Below are 13,649 nucleotides of genomic sequence, written 5' to 3' on the forward strand. Positions count from 1 at the left end.
ATTTGATAGTTGCAAAAAATCTACCATAAAGAATCCAGAGTTTGTAATTTTGGAAAAACTATCAGCTTGACCCTTCTATTATTAATTTCTTCATTTGGCCAACGTTGTAATAATACACAACACCAGAAAATTGAATATGAAAGCTGTTTGAAAGTTATCTATCATCTAACATGTGATATATCCTAGAAAACTTCTTACAAATTTGGACGTATCTCTAATTTAAAGCAACAAGGTTTCGTTTTCAGCTTTCTCTATCATCTCTCACCTTTGAATCTTTTTCTTGTTGGTCAAAAAAAATTATACTGTAGTAAAAACTTATATGTTAAAATACATGTTTTCTCGGTCCCACTATTAAGTGACCTACTTTATAAATAGTTATAAGGTCACTTAATAGTGAGACCGAGAGAGTATAATACATATATATATATATGTTCAAATTTTCTTGTTATCTGCAAACTATAATGGCATGGTTTGGCGCATTTCATGTAACAGGCTTGTATGGTCCTGGAATATGGGTGTCCGATCCTTATGGACTGACTGGAAAAGTACAATCTGTAAATCCCGCGTGGGGTGTAGAAGGTTTTGATCCTTATGGACTGACTGGAAAAGTACAATCTGTAAATCCCGCGTGGGGTGTAGAAGGTTTTGATCCTTTTGTTCCGGGAGGAATAGCCTCTCATCATATTGCAGCAGATACCTTAGGCATATTAGCGGGCCTCTTCCATCTTAGTGTCCGCCCGCCTCAACGTCTATACAAAGGATTACGTATGGGTAATATTGAAACTGTCCTTTCCAGTAGTATCGTTGCTGTCTTTTTTGCAGCTTTCGTTGTTGCTGGAACTATGTGGTATGGTTCAGCAACAACCCCGATCGAATTATTTGGTCCTACTCGTTATCAATGGGACCAAGGATATTTCCAGCAAGAAATATATCGCAGGGTTAGCGCCGGGCTAGCCGAAAATCAGAGTGTATCAGAAGCTTGGTCTAAAATTCCCGAAAAATTGGCTTTTTATGATTACATTGGTAATAATACAGCCAAAGGGGGATTATTCCGAGCGGGTTCAATGGACAGCGGGGATGGAATAACCGTTGGGTGGTTAGGACATCCTATCTTTAGAGATAAAGAAGGCCATGAGCTTTTTGTATGTCGCATGCCTACTTTTTTTGAAACATTTCCAGTAGTTTTGTTAGACGGAGATGGAATTGTGAGAGCCGATGTTCCTTTTAGAAGGGCAGAATCCAAGTATAGTGTCGAACAGGTAGGTGTAACTGTTGAGTTCTATGGCGGTGAACTGAATGGAGTCAGTTATAGTGATCCTGCTACCGTGAAAAAATATGCTAGACGTGATCAATTGGGAGAGATTTTTGAATTAGATCGTGCTACTTTGAAATCCGACGGTGTTTTTTGTAGCAGTCCAAGGGGTTGGTTCACTTTTGGGCATGCCTCATTTGCTTTTCTCTTCTTTTTCGGACACATTTGGCATGGTGCTAGAACTTTGTTCAGAGATGTTTTTGCTGGTATTGACCCAGATTTGGATTCAAGTAGAATTTGGAGCATTCCAAAAACTTGGAGATCCAACTACAAAGAGACAGGTAGTCTGAGACAACATTACTATGGTTTCTTTCGACTCTATTTTCTTTTCTTTTTGTGATTTAACATAACATAAGGTACTGGAGAAATCTTGATTTGAATCACCGTTTTTTCTTTGATTCTTGTCCTTTTTTTATCTTATCTGGGAGCTGATCCCAAATGAACAGGTGTGGAAGCTAAAATTGTAAACCACGATCGAATCTATGGAAGCATTGGTTTATACATTCCTCTTAGTCTCGACTCTAGGGATTATTTTTTTCGCTATCTTTTTTCGAGAACCACCGAAGGTTCCGACTAAGAAATAATTTTTCATTATCTCAACTGAAGTAATGTAATGAGCCTCCCTATAGGGAGGCTCATTACATTATTTCAACTAGTCCCCATGTTCCTCGAATGGATCTCTTAGTTGTTGAGAGGGCTGCCCAAAAGCGGTATATAAGGCGTACCCGGTAAAACTTACAAGTGAACCAGATATAAAAATGGGGACTAGGGTTGCTGTTTCCATTATTATATAATTTCAAGACCACAATGGATCTATGATAAGATCATTTATTTACAACGGAATGGTATACAAAGTTAACAGATCTCAACCAATGCAAGAGTATTTATGGCTACACAAACCGTTGAGGGTAGTTCTAGATCTGGTCCAAGACGAACAAATGTAGGAGCTTTATTGAAACCGTTGAATTCGGAATATGGTAAAGTAGCTCCTGGATGGGGAACTACCCCTTTGATGGGTGTCGCAATGGCTTTATTTGCGGTATTCCTATGTATTATTTTAGAGATTTATAATTCTTCTGTTTTACTGGACGGGATTTCAATGAATTAGGTCCATAAGAACCATGAAGTCCTGGCTTTTCAATAGAAAATGAATTACTTAGGATTTTTTTTATAGGGCATTCTGGTAGTTCGACCGCGGAATTTCTTTGTTTCGGTATTTCCGTAATATGAGTGTGTGACTTGTTATAATTGATCCTATTGATAATACAGAGAATAGGACTGTCATCTCGACAGAGATGGTTCTACCCCGTCGGATATTTATTCTAATATCTGGAGCACGGAATCCATAGACCAAGAAAAATTTGAACTATGATTCATACCTACTATTTAGACCTCGCGACCGGACTCAATTTTTTTTTATGGGGCATAATTATCAACCAAAGAATTTTTAGTCATTACATCTATTCATTGAATAAGTGATGATCCACATGTTCTTACTCAGAGAGCCTTTGGACTTAGCTTGGGAGCTTTATTGAACCATCATGGTTCTAGTATGAATCTGAGGTTTCAATAAATCCATAGGGTCTCAACAAGATAATTTCTATCAACAAAAAAATCTACATTACACACAGCAAAAAAATAAAGACGATTAACATAAAGACGATTAACATAAAGACGAATGAGCCAACTTGATTTTTTGGCATTATCATCACAAAGAAGAACTTCGGGCTTTTTGGTCCTTCGTATCTTCAGAGAGACGATGGAATCCGGGATAAAGAGGAGTTTTACAAATTTCTATTACAATACAATATCCCTTTCCCTTGCACTTGCAGCTAGTATTTGTTTGTTTGGGATTGAGCTGTACGAGATGAAATTCTCATATACGGTTCTATGAGGGGGAGTCCCCTTGGTTTACCTATCTCAATAAAGTATATGATTGGTCCGAAGAGCGTCTCGAGATTCAAGCGATTGCAGATGATATAACTAGTAAATATGTTCCTCCTCATGTCAACATATTTTATTGTCTAGGGGGGATTACGCTTACTTGTTTTTTAGTACAAGTAGCGACGGGGTTTGCTATGAATTTTTACTATCGTCCGACCGTTACCGAGGCTTTTGCCTCGGTTCAATACATAATGACTGAAGTTAACTTTGGTTGGTTAATCCGATCAGTTCATCGATGGTCAGCAAGTATGATGGTCTTAATGATGATCCTGCATGTATTTCGTGTGTATCTCACCGGTGGATTTAAAAAAACCCCCCGAATTCACTTGGGTTACGGGTGTTATTCTGGGTGTATTGACCGCATCTTTTGGTGTAACTGGTTATTCCTTACCTCGGGACCAAATTGGTTATTGGGCAGTAAAAATCGTGACAGGCGTACCTGATGCTATTTCTGTAATAGGATCACCCTTGGTCGAGTTATTACGAGGAAGTGCTAGTGTTGGCCAATCTACTTTAACGCGTTTTTATAGTTTACACACTTTTGTATTACCTCTGCTTACTACCGTATTTATGTTAATGCATTTCCCAATGATACGTAAGCAAGGCATTTCTGGTCCTTTATAGAGAAGATAGATCCTAGATATTTGTAATCAATTATATATCTGTTTGGGGAGGAGGAGGAGTATTTCATTGCTAGAAATATGGATTATCGAAAAATAAGACATTTTTTTGGATATTTACCTTCAACTCTACAATATTGTATTATTTATTTGATATAAATAGTTGAAGTGGATTCTACGAAGAGAAAATGGATGGGAGTGTGTGACTTGAACTATTGATTGGCCCGTGCAGATATATGATTTTATCCGCCACATTGGAATTGACAACCAAATGTGTCTCTGTTCCAACCACTGCGTACGCCCCATACAAAAGATAGGCTGGTTCGCTTGAGGATAATTTTTTCTATGATCAGAGACGAATCATGTCGTGCATCACCAGGCTCCGTAAGATCCAGTAGAATAAGTGATGTGGTATGATCAAGCTTATGTTGTATCAATTGAACTTACTTAATAGTATGGAAATGCATTCATTTCCTTTGCATCGATTTCGATCTATAATACTATCGGAGTGAAACAAGGGATCTAAAGAAGAACAGAGGCTAGACTATATTAGTAACAAGTAAATCCTTTGTATGTAAGAAGACTCGAGATATTTTTGGGAGAAAAAATTGCAAGGTATGGGACGACCCAAAACGCACTTGATCATGATCAAATTTTTAAGCCTACTTGGATATTGGGCATTTACAAGCAAGAACTGAATTCTTTGCAATGGGTAGTTGCAACTCCGGAAAATTGCATCTGATAAATCTTTTCTTACATAGAGTCATATATGTGTGGATATGGATGACATATAGATTTTATATAGATCTATTTTACTCCTTTGATTCTTGCTCGAGCCGGATGATGAAAAATTATCATGTCTAGTTCCTTCGGGGGATGGATCCATACGAATTCACCTATCCCAATAACAAAAAAACCTGACTTGAATGATCTTGTATTAAGAGCCAAATTGGCAAAAGGGATGGGTCATAATTATTATGGAGAACCCGCATGGCCTAACGATCTTTTATATATTTTTCCAGTAGTAATTCTAGGTACTATTGCATGTAACGTAGGTTTAGCAGTTCTAGAACCGTCAATGATTGGCGAACCTGCAGATCCGTTTGCTACTCCTTTGGAAATATTATCCGAATGGTACTTCTTTCCCGTATATCAAATACTTCGCACAGTACCAAATAAATTGTTGGGGGTTGTTTTAATGGTTTCAGTACCAGCGGGATTATTCACAGTACCCTTTTTGGAGAATGTTAATAAATTCCAAAACCCGTTTCGTCGTCCAGTAGCTACAACTTTCTTTTTGATTGGGATCGCAATAGCTCTTTGGTTGGGTATTGGAGCAACATTACCTATTGATAAATCTTTAACTTTAGGTCTTTTTTAAATTGGTTGAGTAATAGTTTTGTACCAGAGAATACTACGAACTTTTCACTATTGTATTAAACTATATATAATTACTTTGTTAAACTTTGTAAAATACATTATATCCTTACTTAATTTACCGCTTAAAACTCATGTAAGACTTTCAAGTCTTCACATACTCACATAAAAATCATCTACATGGCATACAAACTGCACATATTACTGTAGCAAGAAACGGGCGGGTCATTTCTCTAAGGCCAAGCACTACTATGGTGCTTTTTTATCCAATTCCTACGTGATCAGTTTCCGTATAAATAGTGCTATACGGAAACTCAGTTTCCGTTTTTTTCCCATTTTTTTTTTGTTAGGAATATATTTGGATGGGTAAAAAGAGATATTTCAAAGTAAAAAAAAGGGATATAATAGATAAAAAAAAAGTTTTGGTACAAAAAAAAAAAAGTGAAAAGGAAAGTTTTAGGATAAAACTTAAAAAATCAAATACGTATACTCAGTTACCATGTAAAATGCTACGGATATTGAGTATCCGTAAAGCAGAAATTTTGACGGAAACTGAGTATCCGTCTCATTTCCCTTCCCTATTTCGCGGATCAAATGTGATCCACCTAATAGGGAACGGAAGGAATTTCCCTACATTAGGGATTTTCCTACTTTTAATTTTTCACTACAAATGAGGAATAGGAATGGGAAATGGGGCACCATAATACTTGGATTAACAACATGAGAAGGGTAACTTGATTTCATCAACAACTTTAGAAGATGGACAAGAGGGTAAGAAGCCGAAGCTCAGTAGCTCACCGTTGAGATGCATCGAAAAGTACAGTTTGAGACGATTGGGGAGTCATTTGGTTATCCAAAAGATGGATTCTCACTATTTTATGATGCAGTAGTTGGAGGACGATAATAACATGTAATATCAAAGAAAAAAAAGAATTCATGAAAATTCCAGTATCGAAAGAGGATGCCATCATCCCAGTTTCCAAATCCGGAAATCCAGTTGTCGGGAATATTTTGTCTCATATGGAGAGCAACAACACCAATTTGGGACTCATTTCGAAGTTGGAACCAAGCCCATAAAGATCGAACGCTTAATCAAAGTCAAGTCAAAGCGTGAGATTCTACAAAAATAGTGCGTCTATTATTTACCATGACATTATTTTACTAACTCTCCAATTCAAAAGGTTTGGGATTATTTTGCAGGACGATTCAATGTGAGATGAGACCAACCAGGTACCATATCGGATCAATTCGAAGCGTGGAAATTCAAAGGAGGCAAAAATAGAGGGAGAAAAATCTGGATTTTAATCATTTTTGCAGAGAGGAACAGGAGAAAAATGGCTAATAAGAATCCTAGATCGGTGGGTGCCTTTATAAGTGAAGTTAAAGCCAGCATTTTTCCACTGGGGAGCTCTGGATAACTGGTTCAGTCAGGGTAACAACCTTTATCGGCCTCATTAATCATTGGAAAGCAGTTAGGGCATTTCGTATGGCAAAGATCAAAAAAAAAAATGTTGAGCCGCGTGGCTGCACAAACATCATTTATGAAAAATTTGAGCAAAATGAACCGTTTGATATTTTAGAATCCCACTAATATATTTTTTTAATATAAACAATATTAGTGAATATAATTAAAATATAATATTTAAGTGAAATAAAATGAGAGGAAGTGAGATAAGAGGACGGGATCCATGAACAAAAGGATTTGACAAATGAAATTGACCATCACTTGTTTTATATCTAAGGGTTTATATTATTGGTGACATGGCACTTTTTATCGTCCCATATTCTGATGCGGGTCGAGCTTCAGCCAAGCCACATCCTGATTAAGGAAAGAAGTAAAAACTGAACACCGTCCAGAACCTTGTGTTCTCAGATAACATTCACAGTTCATTCTTCATTTCCATAGTAAAAAATTGTTTTAGTTGTAGCCTTTAATAAAAAATTTAACTGATAGTGTGCGGACTTCTGTTTATATATTTTGATTAATTCCTAAATAACATCTGAATTCTCCCCTTGTTGGTATTGGTTAATCTTTATGATGTAGATTTTTTTCGAAAAATGGGTAAAAAATTAGTATCAAAAAATTAGTATCATTTGTCCAAAAAATTTTAAAACATGGTTCAAATGGACGAGTAAAAAATTAGTATGGGTAATAGTATCTTTTCAATTTTTGTCCATTTAAAAGGTATGAAGATGTACAAGTCTTTTTCACCAAAAAATTATTGATTTTGGTCTTTTTAATCAATTTTGTGATTTGTTTTTTCATTTTTTGTATGCATTAGCAATGTGGGGACGATCTAATATCCCTCTTGAGTTTATTATATACGATCCAAATCAGTAAGTTTTAAGTTTATTTTATTTTTATTTATTTTTTCTGTAGCACTGCATTGGTTTTGCTATACGAGCCCTATGTATGAGCACAATGCGTGTAATTACTTCTATGTAAGGTATCAGTTTTGTACTTCCCGATCAACTAACATACTGTAGTTTAGGTTTCATATATGCACGAATATATATCCTAGCATAATTGGGGGCCAAACATTTTAATTGGGGACCTTGCACTAGAGGACAAAAAAGGTCACCCAATCCTAATTTGGGTCATCCCTTAAAAAATATTTTCTAAATGGCTAAAATGTCCCTAAATAATTAGTGATAATCTTAATTAATTAGTGATAATCTTAATTAATTAGTGATAATCTGATTTAATTCTTTTTTTTCCATATTTTTTGTCTGCAATTTTGTGTCTGATTTTTTCTTTTTGCCCAGATCTGTATGAAAAGTCGTCATGGTATTGAAAATTTTCAGTGACGACTCTAAACAGTCGTTCATTTTTCGATTGTTTCAGTGACGACTCTAAATTGTCGAAGATTCATTAATGGCGGAAATGTACGGCAGTTTTGGGTCGTCATAAACATAATCAATTCCCTGATGACCCTTTGGAAGAGTCGTTATTGTTTTAATTATATATATGACGACTGTAAATAGTCGTTAATGTATATGACGACTTTTATGGGTTTTATTTGTCTCCACGGCCTAAGATCAACTGCATGTCTTTTGTTTGACCGCATGAACATACCAACAAATTTGTTAGTTTGTTCACTCATTTTTCATGTTGATTGAGTCCATAGTGGAAGCAAAATATACAAACTTCAAATTTGTTTATTTCCATTGGAACTGCCCTTATAGATTGCAATTAGATGTTTTGATAAATCAGTACGGTAAACCTATTGGCTCCAAGCCTGTTAATTCTCTCTTTTTATTAACATTATTTAACCTTTATATTTCAAGGGAAAAACAAAAAAGGTTGTTTTTGACCAACTCCAATGGGACGGGTATATTTTGCTTATTTTTCTTGAACAGATGGACGGACAAACATGATTTCTCAATTCGTCGTGTAAACTTAACTTGGAGACCACTTTAATGTATGAACAATTATAACCGGTGGGTCCCGTTTTATATAACCAAATATTTATTTTGGTTAAGTGGAACCGGTTATATATAAAAATACAAAATAACTTAATTAATATTAATAATTCTTTTTGCTCGGTGGTATTTGGGAGGATCGGTTCAATTTGAGACATGGTCTCAACTTGAGATTCTTTGGGACATATTTGATTATTCGTCCATCCATTCTACTTATTTGATAGTCCCTCCGCAGATGTATATTAAGAAAATTTGCTAGCCAAAGCTTGCGGGTTGTTATTCTTTACGGGTGGTCATTTCTCTAACCCGTGCCCATAACGGGTAAAGTTTGCGGGCTCACGGATTACCCGGCTTGTTTAATTGATGTTAAAATTAAAACTTAATTTAGCTAATTTCCTGTCCTGTTTAAGCTTTGGTTATCTTCAATTTCTATCAACACAAAAATCAAAACATAGATCCATTAAATTTTAACACAAAAATCAAACACAAATCCATTCAATATAACAATTGAATCTGTAATGTTTCAATGCTCGGAACAATAACTTTGCTCACAATTCAGTAACCCAACTGATGGCAACATTTGCATCTATCTCAGCTGGTTTACAGCTTGAAAACACGTTTAGAAGCCCTAAATTCGTCACCATAAAAACTTAAATCATCACTGACATAGCTGAAGTTCAATCAATAGCTCATCAACCTCAGATTTCTGTGGAGTGCTAGCTACCATCTTCCTTCTTAACTGCTCATTCCGTAGATAATCCATCATCCTACCAACACCAGCCTTCCCCTGTTTAACTCACCATCTATCATTCACTTCTCAAGAACTATAAACAACAGCCACCATCTGTTCAGCTGGAGTATATCAACAGCAATTGTAATATTGCATACAACCATTCTTCGTTGTCTCGTCGTTTGTAGTTGTTGCTGTTGAGAGCTTTAAAAATCCCATCCATCTTCTTCACCAAACTTTGCTGCTGCTATTAAATCCGTCACTGCCATCTATATTCAACACAAAAATCAAAACCCATCTTCAATTTTTGAAACTCCATTTTCTTCTTGGATGATTCAAAGTCACAGGGCTTCAAAGCACCACCGGATTTCCACCAACAGTTACAAACCAGTTACAAACCCATGTCTCCATCCATTATTAACAGCTCAGATTGCTTACCTTAATAATTTTAGGTTCATTACAAGCATCTCATGTTCAACCAAATCAGAGAGTACATCGAAACCCTTTCCACAGCTCAACCACAGAAAACAGAATCTTCACTTCAATCACAACTACCAGGACCGTTTTATATTTTGAATTAGTACCATCTTCAAATTCGAGCAATTTCAGTCCCGTCTCAACCCCAAATTAAAAACCTTAACTTTATTAACAACAACAACAACAATAGCAGCTGTAATTCTCAGAAACCCTAATCTCTTCATGAATCGATCAAAGCCTAAATTCTTGATTCAAAACAGTTCAAACCCCTCATATAAACCCACCTCCGATTTTATCACAGAACTTCATTTCCTATGATTTATCCACCTTCTTCAGTTCATCTCGATTTCATTAGACTCAACCAAAATCGCCTTCACTGCTTGATTTCACTTAGCAGTGTAATGAAATTAAAACCCTAACTCTCTGTATGGATTGGAGAAGAAGAAGATTAGAAGAAGAAGAAGAAGAAGAAGAAGAAGAAGAAGAAATAACTGGTGATTTTGGTGGTCATGAGAATGAGATGATGGCTGCCTCCTGTGAGTTAAGAAAAAAGAAGACTGCCAAATTTTTTAGATTTTTAGGGTTATAAAATGGGTAACATCGAATATATATCATTCACATGGGTATATGGGTTGAACCCGCAGGTTTACGGGACGGGCCGGGTTAACCCGTTTTTCAACAAGCCGACATTTCTCCAACCCTAACCCGACTTGTTTAGACAACCAGCCAAACCGGGTACGTGTTTTTACGGTCCAGTCCTGGTAAACCCGCGGGTTTCAGCTTGTTTGCCAGCTCTAGTCATTAGACTTTCAATAAAGAAAATGAAAAAACAAAGACTGATTAGATTACAAGTTAACGTGATCTAAAGGTGGCAGAATGCTTTTGTCACCATCCATGGTGCATCTAATAAATACTAATATCGAATCGCTCCAAAAACCGCCTTCTCCATATTTTGCACTCCATAGTGTGTTACATCTAATTCACCGGGGTTTCAAATCTCCACAATAACTCCCTTATATTTAATTCTCATGGAAGTTTATCGAATCATTAACAGCTCAAAACAACACTGACAGAAGAGGAAAACAAACCCCATTAACTACTTAGTTGACTTGCCTCTTTACAGAAAGAGAACAACATATTTGATTTGATTTTCTTGGTGTTGCAAACAGTGAGATGTTCTCAAGCAGTAACTAGATATCAACCAAAAATGGTACTTAATCGATTTAGGTACACTCACTATAATCGGCCATGTTCTTACTGCTGATAGAATTGTGTTCGATGATAAATATATTGTAAACAAACCGTTGTATTGAAACTTTTTCTATATGATGCTTACGTGTAAGAGTCGCAAAAAATGTATCTGGTGATCTTCAAATAAAAGTTTATAATCTTGGAATCAAATATTAGCTTGACCTTTTCAACATTAATTTTCTTCTTTCCGCCACCACTATACACAACATGACAATAATTTATTAAAAAGACCATTTGAAAGTAATCCTATGATGTGTGATTAGTGAAGAACCCTTTCTCCAATTTTCACTTATCTCTTATTCAAAGCAGCAAATATTTGTTTTCAGCTTTCTCCATCATCTCGTATTTGAATTATTTATTTTTTTGTTTTGTTTTTTTACTAAAGAAATTTTCAATTAACCATATTACGCTAGTTTTAGCAGGTGTAGGATGCTAGTTGAGTAATAATTTTGACTAGAGAATACAATAAACTTTTTACTATGGGTAGACTAATTAAATACAAAAACATCCTCATGAATCAATATATAGGTTAAGAAAACATCTAAGATTTGCTAGTCTTCTCCATGCTCACATATAAAATATTTATTTGCATGGAAATTGCACATGTAGGGAGAAAGCGACATGTCATTTCTGTAATAACATAGGTTACTTTCTTTCATCGACAATTTTAAAAGACGGAAAAGAGTGTAAGGGTAATTGCAGTGGTGCGAGTATAACTAAAGATTAAAGACCAAAAAAAACGACCAAATTTGAGTTTAGTCTGGTGTGTGACGCTACGGGTAGAAGACTAAATTTGATCGACCGTACACTATACGTTCGCCTGGTGTGGGGCGTAAACTATACGTACGCCCGATGAGAATCCAAAAAAAAAAAAATGGGGCAGAGGTATAAAACCCGCCCCATATTAAAGTGAATTAAAAAAAAGAGTGGGGCGGAGGTATAAACCCCGCCCCACCCAAAAGAAAATAAAAAAAATAAAAAAATAATGGGGCGGAGATATAAAACACGCCTGGTGTGGGGCGGGGACTTTATGCACGCCTGGTGTGGGGCGGGGACTTTATGCACGCCTGGTGTGGGGCGTTAATTATACACCCACCTGGTGGTGGGGCGTTAGCTATACGTTCGCTCGACTATATTTGGTTTTGGTCTTGGTCTTGGACCAAATATAATCTCAGATTTGGTCTTTGGTCCCGATTTTAATAAATAGTCTGTCCGTTGTGTCTCGTTTTTTGACCAAATATTTGGTTATACTCGCCCACTGTGGTTGCTCTAAGAAGCCCAAGCTCCCCGTTGAGATGCATCAAAATATAAAGTTCATAGGGAAGTCATTTGGTTATCCATTGACAAACCGTTTGTGTAGTAGATTCGCATCGTCTTTCCAAAAATATACTCTCAATGTTTCATGATGTAATAGTTCTACGACGATAGTAACATGTAATATCAATGAAAAAAAAAAGTATTCCCGAAAATTTTAGTATTATAACATGTAATATCAAACCGATCAATAAAAAAAAAGTACAGTAAGATACAATATGAAAGAAAAAAAAGTATTTATGAAAATTTTAGTTTTGATACCATGAATTCGGTAACCAGTGGTCATGAATAGTTTGTTTTTTTTTCTTTGTGAAAAAGAAAGTTATATTAAAAAGAAAAAATAGTTTACAAAGATAAGGACAAGCCAACACACGTTACATGTGAAAGACTCTATCCCAATGAAAAAGAATTTGACTCGGTGTCAAAAATCCATAAAATAATTGTATGTTTCACAATCGTAACCAATTCATTACAGTCATTTCTCTGCCTCTAAACACTCTCTAATTTTTTTCTTTCCGGATGTGCCATATAACAACATAAATGACATTCCACCAAACATCCGTGCATCTATCAAACAAATTATCAACCTCCATGCTTCAGAAAGACCTCTCAATGAATTGGGAGTCACCTAGGAAACCTTGAAAACATTTAGAATGTGAGACCAAACTTCAAACGTATAAGAGAAACTGACAAGCAAGTGCCCTACAATTTTCTCCTTCTTTTTATACTCCCCTCTGTTTCAAAAATATAGGTGTGTTTGATTTTGCACAAAATAAGAAAATCAATCATCTAATCCACTTTTTCATGTTTTTTCAAAGTTGTCCTTAGAAAAAAAAATGTTCCCTTGATATTTTAAAGAGCAAAATAGGAGAGACAAATAGTCCCTAAATTTGTTAAGAGATAGAGACAGGGCCGACCGTAGAGGTGTAAATTGGGTTGTGCCAGCACGAGCACAGCCCAACACAACACGCTAAAATCTGAGCCCAGCACAGCCCAACACGTGATTTAACCCAACACGGCCTAGCACGTTAGTTTCGTGGGCTGTGCTGGGTTAGCCTAATCGGCACAATAGCACAACACGCGGTACAGATAAGCACGTGGCCCATCCCAGCACAACACGTTAAGAAAGCACGTCATAACATGTACAAGTACACCATATAACAAGGCATAATACGTCACATTTTGTGTATATTTCACAAAA

General features: G+C 36.1%; 1 pseudogene; it reads left to right on the top strand.

The window, feature by feature from the left end:
• Positions 1 to 461: 461 nt before the first annotated feature.
• Positions 462 to 5,257, top strand: LOC113311163 (annotated as a pseudogene).
• The last annotated feature ends 8,392 nt before the right edge of the window (positions 5,258 to 13,649 follow it).

The sequence above is a fragment of the Papaver somniferum genome, chromosome 9 (assembly GCF_003573695.1).
Source record: "Papaver somniferum cultivar HN1 chromosome 9, ASM357369v1, whole genome shotgun sequence".
Classification (NCBI taxonomy): domain Eukaryota; kingdom Viridiplantae; phylum Streptophyta; class Magnoliopsida; order Ranunculales; family Papaveraceae; genus Papaver; species Papaver somniferum.